This window comes from Callorhinus ursinus, unplaced genomic scaffold (genome assembly GCF_003265705.2).
Source record: "Callorhinus ursinus isolate GAN/ISIS: 27379988/994484 unplaced genomic scaffold, GSC_fseal_2.0 scaffold9, whole genome shotgun sequence".
Classification (NCBI taxonomy): domain Eukaryota; kingdom Metazoa; phylum Chordata; class Mammalia; order Carnivora; family Otariidae; genus Callorhinus; species Callorhinus ursinus.
In genome coordinates this window covers 55,246,019-55,271,889 of record NW_027397071.1, presented here as the reverse complement: position 1 = coordinate 55,271,889, position 25,871 = coordinate 55,246,019, and the positions used below count along the sequence as shown (strand labels likewise).

General features: G+C 37.7%; 1 protein-coding gene across 5 annotated transcripts in view; it reads right to left on the bottom strand.

Moving 5' to 3' along the window:
* Positions 1–25,871, bottom strand: part of DAB1 (DAB adaptor protein 1) — a 1,161,086-nt gene that overhangs the window by 700,552 nt on the left and 434,663 nt on the right. The gene's annotated exons all lie outside the window — the stretch shown is intronic.

Here is a 25,871-nt window from a genome sequence, read left to right as displayed (position 1 = left end):
GAGGTGGGGACAAAGTCCTGGGGTAAATATATAAAAGAGATTCTTTAGCTGTAGTCTTAGGCAGAGAACCAGAATAAACCCAACAACTGGTCCATTTTATTTCCTGGAGCAAGATCTGTGACTCCCAACATTTCAAGCCCTAGATGACAACTTTAATACTATTCCCAAGTTCAAAGGTTTCAGTTTCTTATTTGTGATTTCTAAAGCCCTGGGCTTTTAAGCCTTGGTTTTGTAAGGACAAGACTCAGGCCTCTGAGGAGTGTGAAAGCAGATTCCATTTCCACTCCGATGAAAGCCTCATGTGACAGCACATCCAGGTGTAACTCAATTTTCTCCTAAACCCACTTTAGTCAGGCTTTCGCCCCCTCCACCAGACCAAAAGCAGCTTTTGTCAAGGTCATCGGTGACCTCCATGTTGCTAACTCAACACTCAGTTTTCAGTCCTTACTGTCAGCATCACACAGCACAGGTGGTCACCCTCCTCCATGAAGCACATTCTTTACCTGATTCCCAGGATGCTCCTCTCTCTTGGTGTTCCTTTTCTCCCCTGCTACTCCTTCTTAGTCTCATTTGCTGATCCCTCCTGTCTCCTCAATCTCTCAAGATCAGAGCTGCCCAGGCTTCCATCCATGAACACGTTTCCTTCTCTACCAAGACTTCCTCTGGAAGTGATCTCAGCTCGTTTTATCATTTATACATATCGTTTATGGGATGAAAACTTCCAAATGTAGCTAACTCTACCTTCAAAATATAGCCTAACCACTTTTCATCATCCTCCAACACTACCACCCATCATCTCTTGCCTGGATTTTTGCAACAATAATTTGTGTCCACCCTTGCCCTCTCTTATCATTAATTTTTCACCCAGCAGTGAGAGTAAACTTTTTAAGACATAAGGCAGAAAAAAAAAAAAAAATCACAGCTTCTTGCCTCTGTCCTCCTGTAGTTACTTGTCCCAGAGTGAAAACCAAAGTCTCCATTAAACTTCTCACCTGCTATTTTACCATTCTGTTTCTAGCTCAGCCTACTCCAGATGCACGGGTCTCCACCGCTTCCTCACATAGGTCAAGTACAAGTGGACTTTAAGGCTTTCAAACTTGGCATTCCCTCTGCCCACAGTGCTCTTCTCCTAGATACTGCAGGCTTGCTCCTGCATTTCCTTCAGGTCTCTGTTCAAGTGTCACCTTGTCAACAAGGTTTCCTTGGACCACCTGTATTTTATAGCAGCTCCCCTCCCTCCTCTGTACTCTCATGACACCCCTTGTCTCTATAGCAGTTATCACGGTTGTACAAACCATCCAGGTGCTCTTCTGTTGTCCTTATGTAAACTCCATAATTAACTGGGATTTTGCTTATTTGGTTTACTGTTCTTTTTCTACCACCTCAGATGCTTTTTGGCACATAGTGGCTACTCGGTAAATAGTTACTGAATGAAAGAACCAAATTAGCAAATCTTGTCCAAGGGTCTACAGTCGAATTCAGGGAGCAATGCCCTTAAAGCCACCATGAAGGGAGGAAGCTTCTGTCCCTCATACTCGACTGCTTGAGAATCAAAGCTGCCTTGATTCTTTGAGCCATACTCCAGGCTCCCTAAAGGATTTGATTCCTTACAAAAATATAAAAGTGAGTCATATCTTAGGTAATAGGGCAGAGAAGAGTTGAGGTCTTAGATCCAGGCTGCCTGGATCCAAAAACCAGTCTCTATTTCTTACCTGCTATGTGTCCTTGGGCAAGTGGAGAGCAGTGACAGGATATGGATGAGTATACCAGTTGGGGGTTCTGAAACTTCTCAGTTTCTCAGATTCCTCCTCTGCAAAACGGTGATAGTGGTAGTACCTGCCTGGTGAAGTTACTGTAAGGCCTGAAGAAGACGTATTACATTTAAGGTACCTAGAAAGGGACCTGGTACATAGTAAGTATGTAAGTGTTAGTTCATACTAATTCACTGAAAACATGTTATCCATAAAACATTCTTTTTTGTTCTCCAAGAAGCTTTTTTACGGGGAATTACATATATACCATGTATTCGTATATTCATATATACATGTACAGTGTGTATACATGTGTATATACACAGTGTGCACATACATGTATATGTGATTTATGTATTAGTTACATAGATATGTGTGTGTATATATATACACATATATAAATATATGTATGTGTTGATGTATTTAAATATTTATGTACTTTTTTCCTGTGTCCAGCTTCTTATGTCCCACATAAACTGTGAAGCATATATCAGCACTTCTTTCTTCCCAAAGATTGTCCACTTCACCAAATATTAATGAGCTGTATAAATTTTACTTAATATTTTATAGGGGTCTTGAAGAGAGGGCCTATATCACTTATTATAACAAAGTGTAAAAGATCTTCCTTGGATAGTTCTCTTCTCCACCAGAATTGCTCTTTTGCCACGCTATCAACCGGGCTTCTCCTTTTCACATCCCCACACAGTTCCCTGCTGCCTCTTCTAGGATGGCTTGGCCCCATCATCTGAACCTATGTTGTCCTTCACCCACCCACAGCCTTGATGTCTGCTCACCCCATTTTCTGCAAGAACTCTTTTGGGAACTGTATCTTACTTATATCTTCCTCTTATATCCTTGATATCTAGCAGAGGGTCAAGCTCTGGGGGCTACTAAGAGAATGAAAATGTGGAAGAATCTTATATATGAATAGTCTTCTTTTATAGAGAGGAAAATTGAAGCTAGAGTATCAAACAGCCTCTGGAATAGTCAAAAAGAGACCTCAGATTTTCCTGCCCCCCTCTGCTCCCATCCACCACAAAGACTAAGTACATCCAGTTCCGGTCTTTCCATTCTACACCTGGAATGATTCTGACCTTCCTATCTGCTCTGAAGATCACTGTGACACCAGGAGCCAGTCTTAGGCTGCGCAGAGAGCAAGCTCTCTTAATAGCTGCTTCTTTTGTTTCAGTTCCTACTGGGAAAAACTAATCAAACATGTAGGAAGCTTAAGACTATTCCAAGGCAATTTGATTGTTCACTGGTGGCCAGTTTCAAGAAATGCATACTGATGAATACAAACACCATTCCCCCTGCCTCCCTGGATGGGATCTGTCCAGCCTGAGCAAGACCAGGGTCTGAGGGAAGGCGCCCGCAAGAAATAGCTGCAGGAAACAAGGCCTTGTTTCCTACTTTTATCCAGAAAACCAGGCCCACTTGGTAAGGGCCTGGATGATTGTGACTCTCTTCTCCGTGATTTTTTTTTCTTTCTTTCTTTTGGGGGTGGGGGCGTGGGGGGTCATGTGAAGAATTACTTTGCACAAATGAGAGTAGAGATTAAATATCAAGTCCTAAGTCTACTTGTTTGGGGGTATTTTAGGAAGGACTTTTCCTTCCTCTTTCACATGGGGAAATCATGATGAGCCTCGATACTCTGCATAAGTGGCACATCATAATGCCCTTTCTCTATGTCCCAGAAAGGCTAATTCTTTGCTCCTCACTGACAACCCCCAACTGGTATACTCATCCATATCCTGTCACTGCTCTCCACTTGCAGGCTGGATGCCCTCACAGACAATGAGCTTCTTAAGGGCAGGATCACATTATATCCAGCATACAATCAGTAGTCAATAAATGTGGTTAAATACATAAACAAATGAAAAGCATTAGCAGGTTCAAATTAAATATCTGATCTAAATCCTTTTTTTTTTTTTTTTAACTCACAACTCTGAGACCATGACCTGAGCTGAGATCAAGAGTTGGACGCTTAACCGACTGAGCCGCCTTCTCAATACCTTTTTAACATAGATATGCCTTGGTACACTAATCTAGACAGTAGACATGATAATCCCTTCCCTGACCTCACAGAAGTATTGAGATGATTAAATGAAATAATAGATACAAAAAGGCTTTATAAAGATAAAATACCATACAAATATAAAGAGTTATTATTAAGGAATATCATACTCCACTTAACTTTGGATAACCCAAAAATCAGTCTGGGAACTGTTATTTTTTAAATACTATCCATGGGGGTGCCTGGGTGGCTCAGTTATTAAGCGTCTGCCTTTGGCTCAGGTCATGGTCCCAGGGTCCGGGGATCGAGCCCCACATCACGCTCCCTGCTCAGCAGGAAGCCTGCATCTCCCTCTCACACTCCCTCTGCTTGTGTTCCCTCTCTTGCTGTGTCTCTCTCTGTCAAATAAATAAATAAAATCTTTAAAAAAATAAATAAATATTATCCAATATAAGTTTAATAATAAAATAGTTTAAATAGGAAAAGAGCTGAAAGAATTCACTCAGAAATGTAAATAGCTTTAGCTGAGAAAAGAAATAAGTATTGGCATTTGTGGTATATAGCATAGAAAGAGACATGAGTAAGATTCATGATGGAATTACTGGATCATACGGCATTTCTGTTTTTAATTTTTTTCTATACTGTTTTCCACAGTGGTTGCACCAATTTACATTCCTACGCATGAGGGTTCCTTTTTCTCCACATCCTCACAACACTTATTATTTCTTGTCTTTTTGGTATTAGCCTATCTGACTGCTGTGAAATCTTGCCATTTGTGACAACAAGAATGGACCTAGAGAGTCCCATAGTAAGGAAAATAAGTCAGAGAAAGATAAATACTGTATGATGTCACTTCCATGTGGCACCTAAAAACACAAAAGAACAAAAAGCAAAAGCAAACAGATTCTTAAACACAGAGAACAAATTGGAGGTTGCCAGAGGGGAGGTGGGTGGGCGGATAGGTGAAATAGGTGAAGGGGATCAAGAGGTACAAATTTCCAGTTATAAACAAATAAGTTATGGAGATGAAAAGTACACCACAGGGAATGTAATCAATAATATTGTAATAATGTTGTACGATGAGATGGCAACTACACTTATCGTGGGGAGCACTGAGTAATGTATAGAATTGCTGAATATGTTGTACATGTGAAACTAATATAACTTTGTATGTCAATTATACGTCAATAATTTAAGAAACTCATCATGAGAGAGGATGGGACATGATAAAATAGATAAGATGGGAGAGAATAAGAGCACAGCAGGAGGTGGAAAGACCCACAGGTAGGGCAGGGGGAAACCCTTACTGACTACTGCATACTGATTTACTTGGTCATCTCAATTGTCTAAACCACCCTGTGAGGGTGGCAGTACAACCCAATTTGCAGATGGGCAAAACACAGAAACCTGGAGAAGGAAAATAAGTTGAACAATTGGACTGTAAGTTCCATGAGGCTAGGAATACATCCCCTTCATGGACATCCCCTATGCCTGGGGACCTGGTACATCACAATTGCTTACAGATATTTTTAAGTGAAGGAATGAATGCTGTACAGCTGGTAAATGGCACGGCCAGGATTTAAGCCACAAGCTGATTAGCAATAAAGCCTACCCGCTCTACTATACTACAATCAAGTTTATATTAGGAGTTTCTAATTTATAAAAGCTACAAGACCAGCAAAATTCAGAAAATGGTATAATTGTCCACATCTGTGAAATAGAATAACTAGCAACCACTGAATAAATATAAATATAAACATTAACACTATGTCATAGGTCCTAAAATTTCCTAACAGGAAAGTGCTCTGATTGACTATTTACAATAGGGCGGGGCACAGGATGTTAGTGGGTGTTGTTCTATTTAGTTGTCATAAGTACCCTGCTTAAATGTGACTTAGAGAAGAGCAATTATCCCCAAGGAGCTCCATTCCAATAACAGATGGCTATATTTAAAAAATCAGTTTATTGATGCATAATTTACATGAAATAAAATGAACCTATTTTAAGTATACTCATTATGTTTCAGCAAATGTATACACTTATGTAACCACCACCACAATCAAGATACAGAACATTTTCATCAATTCCCAAAAGTTGCTTTATGACGTTTTTCAGTAAATTTCCCCACTCCACGCCCCACCCAATAAAAAACCATCATCTGATTGTTGTCATTATAGATTGGTTTTCTTTATTCTAGAAATTCATATAAATTTAGTCATACTGTACGTAATGTTTGGTCTCTGACTTCTTACACTCACTGTACTCATTCTGAGGGGCATCCAAATCATTACATGTACCAAAACCTTATATCCTTTTACTGCTGTTGTTCCCTTGCATAGATCTGCAACAATTTATTTATTCATTCAATTGTTAATGGATATTTTGGTTATTTCCAGGTTTGGTTATTGCACATAAGGCTGCTATGAATATTCACATGCAGGTTTGTGTCTGGATATATGTTTTCATTTCTTTTAGGTAACTATCTAAGAGTGGAATTTCTGGACCTATGGTGATAACATGTTTAACTTTTTAAGAAATTGACTGTTTTCCAAAATGGCTGTACCATTTTACTCCCCACTAGCAATGCATGGGAATTCTATTTGTTCTACATTGCTGTCAACACTTAGTATTTAAAAAAAAAAAAATTAACCATTTCAGTGAACATTTTCATTGTGGTTTTAATATTTAATTCCCTGATGATGGTAAGCATCTCTGGTAGGTTGGATTGTGTCTCCAAAAAAGGTATGTTAAAGACCTAACTTCCAGTATCCGTGAATGTGACCTTATTTGGTAGTGGGGTCTTTGCAGATGCAATCACGTTAAGAAAAAGTCAAAATGAATTTTAGTGGGCCCTAAATCCAATGGCTGGTATCCTTAGAAGAAGATCATGTAGATATATACTGGCGCACACATTGAAAAGAATATTATGTGAAGACCGAGGCAGAGAATGGAGTATGTATCTACAAACCTAGGAATGCCAAGGATTGCCAACAACCACTTAAAGCTAAAAGAGAGGCATGGAACAGATACTTCCCTAGAGCTTCAGAAGGAGCACAGCCTTACTGACCCTTTGATTTCAGACTTCAAGCCTGTAGACCTGTGAGAATAAATTTCTGTTCTATTCAGTCACCCAGTTCACAGTACTTAGAAGTGCCCTAGGAACTTGATGCAGCATCTTTTCATGTATTAATTGGCCAATTGTATATCTTCTTTGTGAAGCAAATATTCAAATCTTTGGCCACATAAATGTAAGATTGTTTATCTTCTTGTTATTGTGTGTATGCATACACAATCACACACATTCTGGATACCAGTCACTTATCTGATACACACTTTATGCATATTTTCTCTCATTCTCTGGTTTTTCATTTTCTTCAGTGTCTTTTGAGAGGAAAAATTTGTAATTTTGGTGAAGTAAAATTTTTATGTTTTTCTTTATGACTCATGTTTTGGGTCTAGAAAAACTACCTACTTCAAGGTTGTCATATTTGCTTATATGTTTTCGTTTAGAAGGTTCATAGTTTTAGCCCTTCTGTGTGGGTCTATTATCCATTTCAAGTCATTTTGGTTTATGGTGTGAGATAAGGATCAAGTATTTTTCTCTTCATATGAATATTCAATCATTCTGCCACTCTATGATAAAAAGCCAGTCTTTTCCTCCACTGAATTGTTTTAGCAACTTTGGTGACAATTGATTAAACATACAGTAGTTCCTCTTTATCTACAGTGGGTATGTTCCAAGATCCCTAGCAGATGCCTGAAACCACAGATGTACTGAACCCTATATATACTATGTTTTTTCCTATACATACATATCTATGGTAGAGTTTATAAATTAGACACTGTAAAAGATTAACAACAATACTAATAATACAAAAGAACAATTATAATAACATGCTGTAATAAAAGTTATGTGAATGAGGTCCTCCATTCTCAAAATATCTTACTGTACTATACTCACCTGTCTTCTTGTGATGATGTGAGATAATAAAATGCCTATGTGATGAGATAAAGTGAAGTAAATGATGTAGATACTATGATGTAACATTAGGCTACTATTGACCTTCTAACAATATGTCAGGAGGAGGATCACCTACTTCCAGATAATAGTTGACTGTGAGTAACTGAAGTCATGGAAAGTGAAATTGTGGATGAGGGGGGCACTACTGTATATGAGTGGGTCTATTTCTGGAATTTCTGTTCTGTTCCATTGAATTATATGCTTGTATCAATTCTATTCTATGTTGATTACTATAGTTTTACAATGCCCTGAAATAAAATATTATGAGTCCTCCAATTTTGTTCATCTTTTTCAGTGTTGTTTTGGCTATTCTTATGTTTGTTTTGTTTTGTTTTCATTTTCATATAAAGTTTAGAATAGGCTGTCAATTTTAATGGTAAATAAAAAATACCTGCTGTGATTTTGATTGGGATTGCACTGAATCAGTGAGTAAACTTGGGGAAAATGGACACATTAAAAATATTAATATTTTAGCCACAGTAATTAGGCAAAATGATAAAAGAAAGGCATCCAAATTGTAAATGAAGAAGTAAAACTGTCCCTCTTTGCAGATGACATGATATTATATATAGAAAACCCTAAGGTCGCCACCAAAAAACTATTGGAACTAATAAATGAATTCAGTAAAGTCACAGGATACAAAATTAACATACAGATATTGCACGCATTTTATATACTAATAATGAGCTATCAGTAAAAAGAAATTAAGAAAACAGTTCTATTTACAGTTCCATCAAAAACAATAAAATACCAAGGAATAAATTTATCCAAGGAGATGAAACATCTATACTCTGAAAACCCTAAGACATTGATGAAAGAAACTGAAGACAACACAAATAAATGGAAAGATACTCTGTGCTTATGAATTAGAAGGATTAATACTGTTAAAATGTCTATACTACTCAAGGCAATCTGCAGATTCAATGCAATCACATCAAAATACCAATGGCATTTTTCACAGAACTAGAAAAAAGAATTATAAAATTTGGATTAAACCACAATAGACTTCAAATAGACAAAACAATATTGAGAAAGAAGAACAAAGCCAGAGGTATTATGCTTCTTGATTTCAAACTATACTCAAAAACTATAGTAATCAAATCAGTATGGTACTGGCACAAAAACAAAAACATAGAACAATGCAATAGAATAGAGAGCCCAGAAATAAACCCACACATATATGGATGTAGATTTGTCAATCTATGACAAAGTAGGCAAGAATATACAACAGGGAAAAAGACAGTCTCTTCAATAAATGGTGTTGGAAAAACTGAACAGCTACATGAAAAAGAATGAAACTGGAAACTGTCTTACACCATATACAAAAATAAATTCAAAATGGATTAAAAACTTGAGTGTAAGATCCAAAACCATAAAACTCCTACAAGAAAACATGAGCAGTAAGTTCTTGACATAGGTCTTAGCAATATTTTTTTGGACCAGTCTCCTCAGGCAAGGACAACAAAAACTAAAATAAACAAACAGGATTGCATTAAATTAAAAAGCTTTTACACGGTGAAGGAAGCAAGCTACTGAATGAGAGAAGATATTTGCAAATCATACAACTGATAAGGGATTAACACCCAAAATATGTTTAAAAACTTATGCTAACTGAAGATAATGAAAAAAAAACTTATACAAATTAGGGTTTTTTTCTTAAAAACTTATACTAATTTAAAACTGGGCAAAGGATCTGAATAGACATTTTTCCAAAGATGATATACACATGGTCAATAGGCACATGAAAAGATGCTCAACATCACTAATCATCAGGGAATTGCAAATCAAAACCACAATGAGCTATCACCTCACACCAGTCAAAAAGGTCAGTATCAAAAAGAGAAGAAATAACAAGTGTTGAAGAGGATGTTGAGACAAAGGAATTCTCATACTCTGTTGGTGGGAATGCAAACTGGTGCAGCCATTGTGGAAAACAGCTCAGGTTCCTCAAAAAATTTAAAATAGAAATACCACACAATCGAGCAATTCCACTTGTGGGTATTTATCTGAAGGGAATGAAAACACAAATTCAAAGAGATATATGCATCCCTATGCTTATTGCAGCATTATTTACGATAGCTAAGATACAGAAGGAATCTAAGTGTTCATCGATACATGAATGAAGAAGTGGCATATATATACAATGGAATATTACTCATCCATAAAAAGAATGAAATCTTGCCATTTGTGACATATGGATGGACCAAGAGGTTATTATGCTAAGTGAAATGCCACAGAAAGACAAATACCATATGATTTAACTTATAGGTGGAATCTAAAAAACAAAACAAACAGATTCATAGACAAAAGAAACAAATTAGTGGTTATCAGAGGGATAGGGGAAGGGAGCCAGGTGAACTAGGTAAAGGGGATTAAAAGGTATAGTTTTAAAATAAATAACACATGGGGACATACAGCATAGGGAATATAGTCAGTAATACTGTAATAACTCTGTATGGTGACAGATGGCAACCAGACGTTTGGTGGGGTTCATTTCAAAATGTATAAAAATACTGAATTACTATGTACACCTGAAACTAGTAAGATATTTTATGTAATTATACCTCAATAAATTTTCTGGCAACATGGTAAAGCTCTTCATTTGAGTCTTCTAAAATTTCTTTCAACAATGCTTTGTAGTTTTTTTTTCCTTTGTAGTTTTCATTGTGTAGGCCTTGCAGTTCCATAGTTAAACATATTTATATTTAATTAAAAAATATTTTTCACTTCACTGTTTATGTAGCAATACAATTAGTTTTTGAATACTGCATTTGTATCCTGAAACCTTTAACATATAGTGGGCTAATTAACTCTGCAATTCTTCTATAAATGTTGCTAAATTTTGTATTGCAAGGAATTTATTCATGTATCTAACTTCTTGCCTATTCTGATGAATGATTCTTGGGAACTTGGAAAGAATGTGTAATCTGCTGCTGTTGGATTTGAGTTTTATAAAATGTCAATTATTTCGAACTGGTTGATAGGGTTGATCAAAACTTCTGTATCCTGATTTTTTTTTTTTTGCTATTTATTTATAAATTACTGAGAGAGGAGTACTATCTCCAAATTTAACTGTGGTTTTGTTAATTTCAGTCTTTGCTTTTTGTATTTAGTAGCTTTGTTATTACAGGCTTAAATGTTTAGGATTTGTTATATATTCTTGACACTTTTATCATCAAGAAATGTTCATCTTTTCGGGCTCCCTGCTCGGCAGGGAGTCTGCTTCTCCCTCTGACCCTCTTCCCTCTCGTGCTCTCTATCTCTCATTCTCTCTCTCTCAAATAAATAAATAAAATCTTTAAAAAAAAAAAAAAGAAATGTTCATCTTTATCCCTGGTAATATTTCTTGTCCTGAAGCCTACTTTGTCTGATATTAATATAACTTCTCCAGTTTGTTATGATATGTATATTCTCATCTTTTTCTTTTAACTTATCTGTGTCTGTATGTTGTGGACACTGTGTAACACATAGGTCTTAGTTTCAATTCAGTGTGATGATCTCTACCTTTTTATATACATATTTATACTAGTTACATTTAATGTATTTCAGTGGACTTATTTTTGTTCCTCTATATTTAATGTGTACTTTTGCTCAGGCTTTTTTTTTTAAGATTTATTTATTTATTTTAGAAAGAGAAAGGGAGAGCAGCGGGAGAGGCGGTAGAAGAGGGAGAGAGAGGGAGAGAGGGAATCTCAAGCAGACTCTCCGCTGAGCACCGACCCCAACACAGGGCTCAATCTCACGATGCATGAGATCATGACCTGAGCCAAAATTAAGAGTCAGATCTTAACCAACTGAGCCACCCAGGGTCCCCTCAGGCTTCTTTTAAGATACTCATTTTATCATCGTTTCTCAGAAATCTGACTGTGATGTGCCCTGGTATAGTTTTGTTTTTGCTTATCTTGATTGATTTTCATTTAGTTTCTTTACTCTACGAGTTTACAGTCAAATCTGAAAAAAAAATTCAGCCATTATTTCTTCACATAATTTTTCTGCTCTCTCTCTTTCCTTCTGAGATTCTAATTGTATGTAAATCATTGAATATTGCCCCACTGTTACTGTTACTTAAATTTATTTAGCTCTTTTTTTTTCCCCTTGTGCTTCATTTTGGATCATTTCTATTGCTATGTCTTGAAATTCTCTTTTCTTCCACAGTGTTTAATCTACTGTTAGGCCTTTCCAGTGAGTTTTAAATTTCAGATACCATACTTTTTTCAACTCTAGAAGTTCTATTTGATATTTTTTTTTATATATATAGTTCATTTTTCTCCTCTTCATGTTCAGTGTTTCCTTTAAACCATGAGCTATATAATATATATTAGCTATTTTAAAGTCCTTGTTTACTGATTCCATCATGTCTGCCCTTTCTTATGTCCTTATTTACTAACTTTTTTCTAATTGTAGGTCACATTTTCCTGCTTCTTCACATGTCTTATAAGTTTTTGTTTGTTTTTGTTTTTTAGATGTTGGCCATTATATGTGTTGGTATTGATTTTCTTGATTTAGTTTTCCTTTAAAGAGTGTTGAAGTTCATTTTGGCAGTTACTTGTGGATCAGCCTGATCATTTCAAGGCTTGTTTTTAAGCTTTGTCATGGCAGGTCTAGAGTAGCCTTTACTCTACCACTAAGGCATGAATCACCAAGCCATGACCCTTCTTGGGTGTCTAAGGAATTTCCTGGGTGTTTGTTGAAATCTCTCTACTCCTGCTGCTCAGAACTCAAACTCCCTTGTCAGCTCTGGGAATGGTTTGGCCTGCAATTCCCTGGTTATCCTTTGCCTGGCTAAGTAGGGTTTTACCCTACATTCACAGGTTAGCATTCGGCAAATAGTCTTAAGGGGATCCATACGCATATTCCTGGGGCTCTTTTTCTGTGTGCCAACCTCACCTCCGGATCTCTGTCCTATTACTTCCAGATGCCCCAGTTTTACTGAATTCTGATCTAATGACCAGAATCCTCAACTTCATTTAGCCATGCATTTCTCCTTCTCTCTGTTGTAATCCAGAAAGCACCTCAAGGCAGAAGGCAAGAACAAGTGCAGTTTTCACTTCAGTTGCTTCCTTTATCTTAGGGATCACATTTCTGAGCTTCCCATTATTCCACATCTAAAATCAGCTGTTTCATATACTTTGTCTAGTTTTCTAGCTGTTTACAATGCAAAGGTAAGTCTCATAACAATTACTCTAACATGGTTGGAGTAGAAGTTCCAGAATGTCTTTTAAGATAAAGAGCTGTTCTTGAATTCAGGACAATTCTATTTAGAATTCCAGTTTTTCCATTTACTATCTGTGATCACTATATAGATACCTAACTTTTCTTTACTCAGTTTACTCATCTGTAAATTGAGATTATGGATCCTACCACGCAGGATAGTTGTAAGGATGGCTTGACCTAATCTCCCTCCCTCCCTCCTTCCCTCTTTCCTTCTTTCCTTCCTTGTCTGCCTTCCACAGATATTCTCCAGGGGTGGAGAATCAGTAGTAGAAGACAAGAAAGCCCCTGCCTACGCTGAGTTTATCTTTTGATGAGGATAAATATGGGAACAAATATATGTAAAAAATATTTCAGATAGAGAAAAATTCTATGAAGGAATAAAACAGTGATGAGATCAGACAGTGACCAAGGAGAATAACTTTACATATGACCATCAGGAAAGTCCTCTCTGAGGAGCTAAGAAGACTGGAACAAGAACTTGTCAAGAGCATTTCATGCAGAGGGATCAGCAACTGCAAAAGCTCAGAGGTGAGAATGAGCACATTTATTACAGAAACTGAAAGGCCAGTGTGATGGGAGCAGAACAAAAGAGGGTAGCAGTGGTACAAGGTAAACTTGGAAAGACAGGTAAGGAGGTCCCAATTCACATGAGTCTTAGGGCAAAGTTAAGGGTTATTTTAAGTGCCATGGAAGCCCATCATAGGGACTTTATTGTTTTGTTTTATTACCAAAAGAGTGATAATAAAATATGATTTTTTTTCAAAATCATTCAATCTCCTTTATGAAAATTCTTAACAGTGTTAACATTTTAAAAGCCTGTTGTAAAAGCACCCGTATTTATTAAGTAGATACTATACGCTATGTGTTTGGGGAAGAGAAATAAGATTTTTCCTGTCTGAACGTCAAAATCTTATTGAGAAATTAGGTATATGCCTGTATATATAAATTACCACTACTGAGCAGAGAAATGGAAAATCTTCAGTGGGTTAAAAATTGATGGTAAGTCTGAAAATTTTCCACCCAGAGACCTATCCTTTCTAGTTTAACTATGGAGACTATGCCATTCTTTATCAAGAAAAGGGGTCTGAGATCATCAAAATCACTTTCTATTTTTCTTACAGTTCTGATCTCTCTACTACCTTGCTTACCAATGACTAATTCTAAGAAGACTGATGCTTAAGGAAGAAAAAAGTCATGCCTAAATAAACCAATTTTGGACTTGAGAAGTGGGCGTCACTAGATAATCCCCTGGAGTTCATGGTGGGAGGCCATGGCTTCAAACTGAGTATCTATTGCAAGAACCAAAACTGGAGTTGTTGGGAATCTGAACACCTGGAGTTTCCATCTTTCAAATTAAAAAATATATACACATTAAGTCAATCATAGGCTGGTTATATTCCTCATACATTTTTAACACATTGATCTGGCGCACACATAGCATAGGTACTTAAATTAAAAATAAAGTTATAGCAAAGAAAAGGCAAAAGTGGAAAAGCAAGAAAAATAACTGAAATAGGTTATGAGAGAATTTGATAAATATTCATCAAACTAAAACTGATTACTACGTAGCATAGTCCTGTCAGAGAGGATGGTATTGTCTTAGCAATTCTTCACTATGTTCAAAACCTCTTTAACAATTGATATACACAGATTTCTTCTTTACTATGCATTCAAATAGATGTTGCTTTCTATCTTGTAATTTGTTCAACATATGTTCATTGTTTAAAAAAATAGAAAATTTTGAGAAGTGAAAAATACAAAAAGAAAAAAATACCCATATTTTGAAATGTATAAAAATTTTACCATATTTTGAAAAGAAGAAAAAGGAAAAAAATTATCATATTCTCACGACCACCACTTTCAAGCTTCTGCATCGTTTCTTTCCAACCTTTTGTTCTATGCATATATTATATACTTGGGATCACGCTATATATATACATTTTTGAGCCTAATTATGTTTTCAATTTCCCTTATAACACATCTCATACTATTGAATTATTGTTATTACTGAATAATTTTCTGTCATATAGGTAGAGAATAACCACAGTCTATAGGGTTGGAGTTAAAACAAGGTGCTTCATTTAGGCTACTTCAATTTAAGCTATTTGAAGAATCCAATACTACAGCCAATGGAATGAGATATGATGAAACTCCACTGCCACTTCACTGGAGTGTGATATGCCAGGTGATATGCCTGCCATTCTGCTAAGGGCTTTACTTACTTGATCTTTTTTAAATCTCAAAAACAAAAACCAAAAACCTATAAAGTGAGGATATTTCCACTTTACAGATGGAGAAACTGAGGCTCCCAGAAAATTTAGCAGTTTAAATAAATCATACAGGTGTGTAAGGAGCAGAGATGAGATATAAACACAGGGCAATATGATTCCAATTTTTTTTTTGAAAACAGATTCCAATATGGAATAATTATCAAGCTAGGTCCTTGGCTCTTTGGTTAAAAGAACTGAGAAAGAAAATGCACAGATGATTCGGTGCTGGTAAAATTGGACAAAATGATTATATTAAAATACTGGATGATTTGGTCCCTTGAAGATAGTAAAACTGATTTGGATCTTTACCATCTAGGGCAGATTTATGATCTAAATGTCTTCAGGGCACAGTTTTCCTTATTATATCATGATAAAAAATCTTGGGAGGTTTAAACAGATAATAGGTTCAGTGGAGAAAGCAACTAAATTTTAATATACTTCTAGTATTCCAGGAGTCCAAAAAACATTAAATCACTAATTCTACACACTGCAAAGCAATTATAATTAAACCTATTTTACAGATGAGAAAACATTCTGCAATGTTCATTTAATTCATAACTCCAATAATGTTGACTTTTACTACCTTGGACGTTATTAACTTTACTCTTAGTCAAATAGCATTTAGGACGATTATTCTCCCTTTCAGGAAAATTCCTTTTCATTTTTTTTCCCAACTAGAATGCAAGAAGTTTGAAGGCAGATAATGCATCTTATTTTTTTTTTAAGATTTTTTATTTATTTACTTGACAGAGAGAGACACAGCGAGAGAGGGAACACAAGCAGGGGGAGTGGGAGAAGGAGAGGGAGATGCAGGCCTCCCGCCGAGCAGGGAGCCTGATGCGGGGCTCGATCCCAGGACCCTGGGATCATGACCTGAGCCAAAGGCAGACGCTTAACCGCTAAGCCACCCAGGCGCCCCAGATAATGCATCTTAAAACCAGAGAATAAAATCTGAATCATTAAGTTCTAATCAACCTCATTACGCTGGCCCCATATTTTACAGATGAAGGACATGAGAAGAGATGGCAGATGACTTGGCCAGAGACATACACCTTTATAAATCTCATAGCAGAGCTAGACATTCAACCTGGTGGCTTAAATCTTGATCCACTCTTTCAGGTTATATATAGCTGATTTATGATTTCTCATATTATCCAGGGTGTAGATCCGTGCAAACATACTCAATACGAGCCTATAGTATCAAACTGGTAATTTCTCCAGTTTATTTTACAGAGATTATGTTACCATCTATGCCAGTAGTATGCTATAACCCAAAATAATCAATCAGTACTTGCATCTTGTAGAACCACCTTTCTCTGTCTGGCACAACATTAGTTAGTTGGTAAAGTTGTTTTTTTTGTTTAGAAAATAGAAGAATTAATGACAAAAGGCATTATATCGGGTGTTTTTTTAACTTTCTAGGTAAGGAGGCCACACTTTGGAGTTACAAGCATTGAACGCCTCATGTCGCATTGCTACTCAATATTGGCAGCTACAGCTTTCTTAATGACAGTGGTAATTGGGTGTATGTAACTAGGAGTCATTACAATAAATAGATTGATTTTAGTTTGAAGCTTGAACACCACTATCTGCAATGAGTTTAGAAGCAACGGAGGGGGAGGGGTAATTCTTTGGATGACCAAAGAAAACCATTCAGCATGAATGATTGAAAATGACCAGTTTCCAATAAGTCAGTCTGTGCATCATCTAAATATTCTAGCAGCCATTTCTACAACTTTTGAATTTTCCCTACAAGCTCTTCTCCAAAGCCAGTATTCATTGTTCAGAAGCGATTTTTAAAATATCCATTTGCTTAATGTCAATATATGTCAGACACTGTACTAACATAGATACTATTAGTAGCTAGTATTAATAAGGGCTTTCTATATGCCACACACTGTGCTCTGTGCCCTCAATGTTTTATTTTAATTTAATCCTCAGCACCACCCTATTAATGCTATTATTATCCCTAATTTATAAATGTGGAGATGGAGGTTTTTCAAAGTTAGCTTGCCCAAGGTCATATAGCTAGGAAGAAATAATAAAAACTAGCATGTTTTGAGTTCTATCTATGTGCTTGACATTGATTGCCACTGTTGATCTATTAACAGCCCTATGAGGTAAATATTATTATTATGCCCACTTTACAGGTGAAGAAACTGGACTCTGGAGAATGCAGGGTTATAAAGCTAGTGAATGGTAGAGTGAGGCTTCAAAACCGGCAACCTGACTCTAGAATGTGGCCTCTTTAACACTACACTGTGATGCTTCTCCAAAATGGTGATACTGGGTTTAGACATAGCTTTGTCTAATAGCAAAGCCCCTACCTTAACCACACAGGCACGGCTGGATTCTGGAAAGAACATTATGGATAAAATACCATTACTGCTTTTTTTATTCGCTAATTCTCCACAACAGCATGAAAAAGAAAAAAAGAAAGAAAGAAAGAAAGAAAGAAAGAAAGAAAGAAAGAAAGAAAGAAAGAAAGAAAGAGACAGACCTAGGGATAACTCCAACAAAATAATGCAAATTTGTGTGCTACTACCATAAAAAGAATTGATGAGAGAAATTAGAAAAGAGCTAAACAAATGGAAGGATAAACTATGTTAGTGAATTGGAAAACTCACTATTATTAACATATCAATTATCCCCAAAATGATCTAAAGATTCAATGCAATTTCAATCAGAATTCTAGTCGGTACTTTTAAAAAGAAATTGACAGGCTAATTATAAAATTTATATGAAAATGTGAAGACCTATAATAGCTAAAATAATTTTGAAAGAGAAGAACAAAATTGGAGGACTTAGACTATTTGATTTGAAGACTTATTATAAAACCACAGCAATCAAGACAAGGGGTATTGCTATAAAGGTAGAAAAATACACCAATGATACAGAATAGAGGGTCCAAAATAGGCCTGCACATATAGAGTCGATTTATTGACTAGGTACAATGGTAATTTAATGAAGAATTGATAGTCTTTTTAACAAATGGTGCAAGAACAATTAGATGTTCATATGCAAATTAAAAAAACAACCCTTGCCCCATATACAAACATTAATGCAAAGTGAGTCATAGGCCTAAACTAAAAATCTAAAATTGTAAAACTTCTAGAAGAAAATAGGAGAAAATCTTTGCAATCTTAGGTCAGGAAAAAAATGCTTAAATAGGACACAAAAAGCATGAATAGTAAAAAATTGATAAATTGAACATCAAAATTAAAAACTTCAACTCTTCAAAAACTATAAAAGACAATGGGCGCCTGGGTGGCTCAGATGGTTAAGCGTCTGCCTTCGGCTCAGGTCATGATCCCAGGGTCCTGGGATCGAGTCCCGCATCGGGCTCCCTGCTCCTTGGGAGCCTGCTTCTCCCTCTGCTTCTCTCTCTCTCTCTCTCTCTCTCTCTCCCTCTCTCTCTCCCTCTGTCTCTCATGAATAAATAAATAAAATCTTAAAAAAAACTATAAAAGACAAAAACAAAGCTCTCTAAAGACAAACTGCAGATTGTGAGAAAATATTCACAAAAGGCATATCTGTTAAAAGACTTGTATCGAGAACATATAAAGACTTCTTACACCTCAATAAGAAGACAATAGGAAAATGTTTAAACGCTTTATCAAAGAAGAGATGTAAATGGCAAATAAACATGAAAAGATGCTTGGCATCATTTATCATGAGGGAAATAAAAATTAAATCATAATTAAATACTGCTAGGCAACTATTAGAATGGCTTTGTTAGCAAAAAACCCCAAAACAACTGATAATAATACCAAGTGATGGAGAGAATGTGGAGAAGTGAGCTCTATTACTGGTGGGAAGCAAATGTTACAGTCACTCCAGATAACAGTTTAGCAGTTTCTTACAAAGCTAAACATACACTTACTCGGTGATCCAGCAACCCTATTCCTAGTTATTTACCCATGGGAAATGAAAATAAATGTCCACATTAAGACTTGTAAATGAATATATGTAATAGCTTTATTCATAAAAGGCCCAAACTGGAAACAACACAAGGGTCTATTACCTGGGACATGAATTAAAAAAAAAAAAAAAATCAGCTCCAGTCACACAGTGGAATACCATTCAGCAATAAAAAGGAGTGGGCTACTAATATGTAATATGTGCAACATGGATACTTTTAAAAGCATTATGAGAAGTCAAAGAAACCAGACATTAAAGGCTGCCCAGTGTATGATTCCACTTATATAACACTACAAAAGGCAAAACTTTAGAGACAGAAATCAGATCAGTGGTGGCCGGGAATTGGAGGCGGGGGAGAGTAGTGACTACAAAGGAGCATGAGGGAACTTTTTGGAGTGATGGCAATATTATACATATTGATTTTGGTGCTTGTTATAGGACTGTACCAGGGTGCCCGGGTGGCTCAGTCGGTTAAGCGTCTGCCTTTGGCTCAGGTTGTGATCCCAGGATCCTGGGATCCAGACCGGCATCCAGCTCCCTGCTCCGTGGGGAACCTGCTGCTCCCCCTGCTTGTGCTCTGTCAAATAAGTAAATAAAATTCTTTTTTTAAAAAAGGAACTGTACCTATTTATCATAACTTCCTCTTTTACATCTAAAAAGGGCAAACTGCTTTCTGTATGACAATTATACTCTAGTAAACCTGACTTAAATCTAATGAAGGCAAATCATCTGTAGAGCTTGGTAAACCAGATGGCTGGGCTTCACCAGGAGTTTCTGATTCTCTCTTAGGGTCTAGGAAATGGGAGGAGGCAAGCCTTTTGCATTTCTAAAACAAACCCAGGTGATGTGGAGGTTGCTGGTTGGGGACTCTACTTTGAGAACCACTCTGCTAACTAGTATCAGGGGAGAGCTTCTGTGCTCAGTACCTGGAACAGAATTGTGCTGTGGGGCATCTGCCCCTTAAAAACACACCAAGCCCCAATGTTGGTCACTTGGGCATTCTCCATTCAGCCAATGACTGTTACCAGATGTAGTCATGTAAGGGCTCTGCCTCGGCTCCCTGAGGCTTTAGGCCTGTTAACCTGGGAAGGCCACAGCTTGCTCTGCTAGTTCTGGTGAGTCTTTTAAACAGCAGCACCAGAGAATATGGGGTGCTTTTTTAAGACCCTCCTCTAATGGTTATGTCCCAGGGGCCATCGCCTCATTTCTATTGTTTAGTGGACCCCTTGCCAGATGGGAACAGTCCACCTGGAGAGCTAGTCTCTCTGATGCCCTCTCACTTTTTTCTCCAATTATGCAGGAAAGGGTCTATGTCTCCCCACCCAAATCTCTTCCCACTATTTCCCACCTGTTTAAGAGAGCATCTCGTTGCTACCCTGGGTGGACTTTGAAGTCAGGCCGACCTAATTTGAAGCCAACTCTGCCATTTACTGTGTGTAATTTGGGACAACTTGCTTTATCTTCTCTGAGCCTGGTTTTCCTAAATGAAAGGAGGAGGATGAATTTTACCTCACAGGTAAAACATGTATGTTAAAGGTATGTGTAACCAGGTGTGTATTGGGACTCTTCATTTTACCTCAGAATTGGCAGCTAGAACTCAACACTGTGACAAAAGAATCCATATCTAAAAGCTGCCATCAACAATTGAGGCCAGTCATCTTCCTTAGGACTTATTATAAAGCAGCAAAACAGACTTTGCTCTCTGCCTCCCCTGAAACCCCTCCAACCTTTCTCCCCTCCTTCATTTATAACAAAGAAAAACAAAGTCCTGGGGAGAGTGCTGAGGAAGAAGCCACTGGAGGCTTTGGAAGGGCAGACAGCTTGGTGCAGAGGCTTTTCCTTTACCTCCCTGAGCCACAGCCTGCCTGTCCTCAAGGCAAGGGAGATGAAGTGCCGAGGAGATCCCTTACAGGGACTGGTGCCTGCAGGAGAGAAACCTGGACATTCCCTGTTTAGATAGCCGACTGGCCAAGCTGATTCTTGTGCCCATGGGAGAAGAGAATTGGGGAAAAATGGCAAGGAGAAAGAGGGAGTGGCTCTGCATCAGCCCTGACTTCCAAGGTTTGCCCTGGCAAAGACCAGTGATTTTCTGGAGACCCAAGTTCACAGAAGTTGGCTAGGCTTGAGTGGTCTTGATTTCTCATCAGGCAAGGGTCCCAGTAGCAGGAGGCTTTCGTATGGCCTAGAGGGTATGAAGTGACAGAGGCCAAACAGTGCTGGGTCTACTAGATTGGGGCCTCTCAAGAACCCCACACATATCCAGCATTCATGTCTGAGCCTTACAGAGGGCAATGACAAACAGTGACAGATCTTACCATATATTGTTTCTCACAACAGCCCTTTCAGTCAGATAGGTGTTATGATCCATTTACATTGATCCCTTCCCTACTTCTCCTCTTGCTAGTCCTATTTCTGTTTTTTACTAGCTACCTTGATTTGAGCTCCCATCAGCTACGAGGCTTGACATATCCATTATGGAAATGTAAAAGAGAATGGGACTATTTCATTGGAATGGAATGAAAAGAGCATATTGATTTTATAATCAGACAGACTGGAGTTCAAATCCTGGGTGTGTGCTACTTAGCATGTGAACTTGGACAGGTTATTTAACCTATCTGACCCTCAGTTTTCTTATAATTATACCTACCTTGCAGCGGATGGTGAGAAAGCAATGAGACAATATATGTAATGCACCTACCACGGTGCCCAGCATGTACTTTGTTTTCAACAAATGCTCGTTCTCAGCCTCTTTGTACATCCACAGAGAAGCAGCTCACTGAGTGCATGAGACCTGGACTCCTAACCTGTATCGACCCCTCCCTAACCCACCACTGAATGCCCAGGGATGCTCAGACATCCAAATTAGAATGTGCCTTAGTGAGACCCTCCAATCAATCACTCCAGGCTTGACCACTCTCTCAATTTCTGAGCACGCTTACTTCTTAATCAGCTTCTTCTTGTCAGGATTCACCTTTATTTCTTCTAACTGCTACTCTCTCTTCTCTAGAAGGGGATTTATGCTCACTTGTAGCATTCATCTCCCAACCTCTCCTGTTACGAGTCACCAAGACAATGAATTAATTTTTTTAAAGGAATGTCTACTTTTCCTTGTCAATAAATTGCCCTGGGCAAGTCTCTGAGGCCCTACCAACCCCTCCTTTAAGAACTTATTGGACATGTACTTGAAAAACAGGTTATTTATCTCTGTCTCTACTGTCTTCTTCTCTAGTCTCATCTTGGCATTCCCTTATCAATTTGGTTTTGTCTCTTAAAATAATTCTAATTTCACTAGGCTTTGTGGATAGCTTGGACAATGTGTAGGTTCCTGTTATTTTCAATGACTTTTCCTTTTATTTCCCCTTGTTCTTGTCGGACACATTTATTTATTTTTATGCCAACCATATTTGTTGCTAGATGGCAGGCAAGCATTCCAGGTAGACGTCACCCTATCTCTGAAGATGTTCTCTTTCTATTTGTCCTTTTTTATTATCTCCTTATATCTGTTCTTCCAATGAATAGATCATATGACTCCATTTGCTGAAGTTGTTAGATTCCAAAACAGCAAAAATGAAGTTAGGTTCTCTTTATCTATAAGCTGTCAAAGAGCAACTGGTCATTGGTCAAATTCATTAACTCACAGGTCAACTCTCCTTCCCCAGGAGAGGTTCTACCTTTGCTGTAAGCTTTATTAGATACCTGGCTTAGGTAACAACTCTTTCTTTTCTTGTGAAACCTTATTCATGCTTTTCCTATAATTCCTCTCACATCATATTGAAGTTCTTTTTATGTATCCGTCTCCTCCAATAAGTAAATATTTGTCTAGGGTGCAGGAGGATTCCTTCTTACTTATATATCCCTAATGCCTAGCGCAGTGCCTTGCACATAATAGATGCTCAATAAATATTTTAAACAATTGATGTCTTTGAAAATAAAACATTGCCAGCTGGCTAAGTATTCCAGTTCTGGAATTTACTATTTAGATCATTAACCTCATGATTTTTAATTTCATCATCTATAAAGTGGATATGAATTACATTGTTGAACAGAATTTTAAAGATCACAAAGCTAATATCCTCACTTAATAAGTGAGGAACTTGAGGATCCAAGGAGGGAAGGGTCTTACCTAGAGTCAGCCTGTAGGGTCAAGATCTGAACGGAGTGGTATTTAGTAGGAACTCACTGATGGATTTTTAAGCAATTTTAGTGATGCATATAAATGTCCAGGCTAGGGTCCTAAGGTATAGAATAAGATGCACAGCCTCAAATAGGAAAAGAAATTAAATGAACAGGATATTCTTCCTAGGTGGGGACCTTGGAGTCCTCCGGTTTGTGATGAAGTGACCTTGTTATACTTTATCTTGGATACCTGGAAATACAGGACTAGAAATCACTCTCACCTCATAGGAATGGCTGGGGGCTAAGATAATTTTTCATGGTGTATTGAGTTCTTTAGAGAAAGGTATCATAGGAACCTGATGACATTTCATGAGGGGTGAGCATGGAAGTGAATAGAAGGCCATGACAATGAGGCAAGTGGGCCTTGAGTGGCATTGCCAATAGACAGAATGGGCCATGATTTGCTCCAGTTCTGTGCTGGTGCCATCAAGGAACTCCAAGGGAGTCTCAGCCCCACTAGTCCTTTGGCCAACACCGATCAAGGCTGCAGAGAGGCAGGGAGCTGGAATAAGAACCAGCATGGCCTTGTAGCATGGTCACTGAGCTGGATCAGACTTTGGAGTTGGACCAGGGTCCAACAGACCAGGGTCTGTCCTGGCTTGATTACTAACTTGAACAAATTCTGCTTTGCCTCAGAGTCTCAGCTTCCTTTTCTATAAAACGATAGGGAAACCACCTTCAAGGGTTGTCATGAGTATTAAATTAGATAAGAGTTGTAAATCACTAGGAATTTACCAAGACGGCTCAGTCCCCCCAAAGTGGTGCCTTCTAAAATGAGTTGTCCAGTCCTCAGTGTGTGGCCAGTAGTCAATTTCTGAATCCATGGAGTGTTTGCCTAGTTGATGGGGCTCAGCATCTGTTTTGGTGTTAGGATTAGTTTGGGATACCCTGACAAGACTAGAGCACAGCCTAAATTTTGGTTCTAGGTTGGGGTCCTAATACCCATGACTTTACCCCATGGTGATGGATTCTCCTTGAACCATTCCTCAGCCTAAAAAAAGCCTGCTACTGTATTCTGAGTGTAAGATGGTTCCTCTTGGACAGGCTGAATCCTAGTTCCTCACATATGCTCTTCTCTCTTCTTGGGATGCTGTACATTTTCACCAGGCAAAAACACTACTCATTCTATAAAGCCCCCACCTTGGCATAACTACTTCTTCAATGCTTTCCCTGATCCTTTTGAGCAGACCAGGGCACTCCTTGCCCTATGCCTCATTGTACTGAAACATACCCTTCTTGTATAACACCACATGGGGTTACTATTTTAGTGTCTACACCGTGTTGTTTCCCAATCCTCCCTCCTCTCCCAGATTGGATACTCTTAGAGAATGACTATGCTTTATTTGTCAGTGCATTCCTAGTATACAGCACAATGTCTGCCTTGTTGCTTTAATGGATGGAGTTAGTTTCCACAGCATGGTTCTCACCTAGACCTGGTTTCTTCCCATAACTCATGGCTACAGATATTGGATTATGGCAAGTAGTGCTCAAAGAGAAATCAGGATCTTAGTGGACCATAGTCACTTGACCTAATGATGGTCCCCATGGGAAGGCTGCACTTGTGTGCTGGAGTGTGTAGCACCAGGATGTAACCATCCATCCATCCAGTCAGCTGAATCAACGCTAATGGTCAGTGGAATGACCCATGTCATAGCTCGACTCTCTCCCATCCATCAGAGTTATTGATGCAGTTAGCAGTGTTAACATGTGCTTTAAAGAACACAGAAGAACACTGACAAAAATGGTCAAATGGTTGAATAAGGTAGGAAACGCAACATATTTTATCCCTCTCAAGTAGTCATAAATATCACTTACCATATCGAAAGTTCTGAAAAATTTGTTTGTAAAGACGTCTATTTAATTTGCTTAACCCAGTGTTTTCCAAACTTATTTGACCTTTAGAATTCTCTTTCCTTGTTACACCTATTTACAACCCAGGGAGCTAGTGTTCCATACACGTTTTGGGAAATGCTGGATAAGGAATTTCCCAGGATGTAGGGTAACATCTTCAAGAAGGCGGGTTTTTAGGTAAAGGGGCATAAAAATAAATATGCACGAGGCGGCTAGAGCACAGGAGGATGTTAAATACCGAAGAAGCATAATTATAAATTTCTCCTACATTTTCCTCATTTTTAGGATTCTGGTATTTCAGAGTCCTAAACAAATACCCTGAATGACTTTTTCTTTTACTTATACTCTTCAAAATATGACCACTCATGTTTGGCTATATGTAACATACACAGGTAGTTCAGCAGATGATATAGTGGGGGAAAAGCTGGCTTCAGATTCAGAAGATAAATTTAAGTCCCACCCTTCTTTATCACACATAGTTTTAATCCTGGGAAGTTAGTTTGTCCTCTCTAATCCTCATTTTCTTAGTCAGTTAATGGAGAAAATAATCCATGACCTGCCAAAGTCACAAAAATAGTGTGAGAATCACATGTCAATATATAGTGTTTTAAAACTATAAAGATCTGTATAAAATAATGAATCTTAATATACAT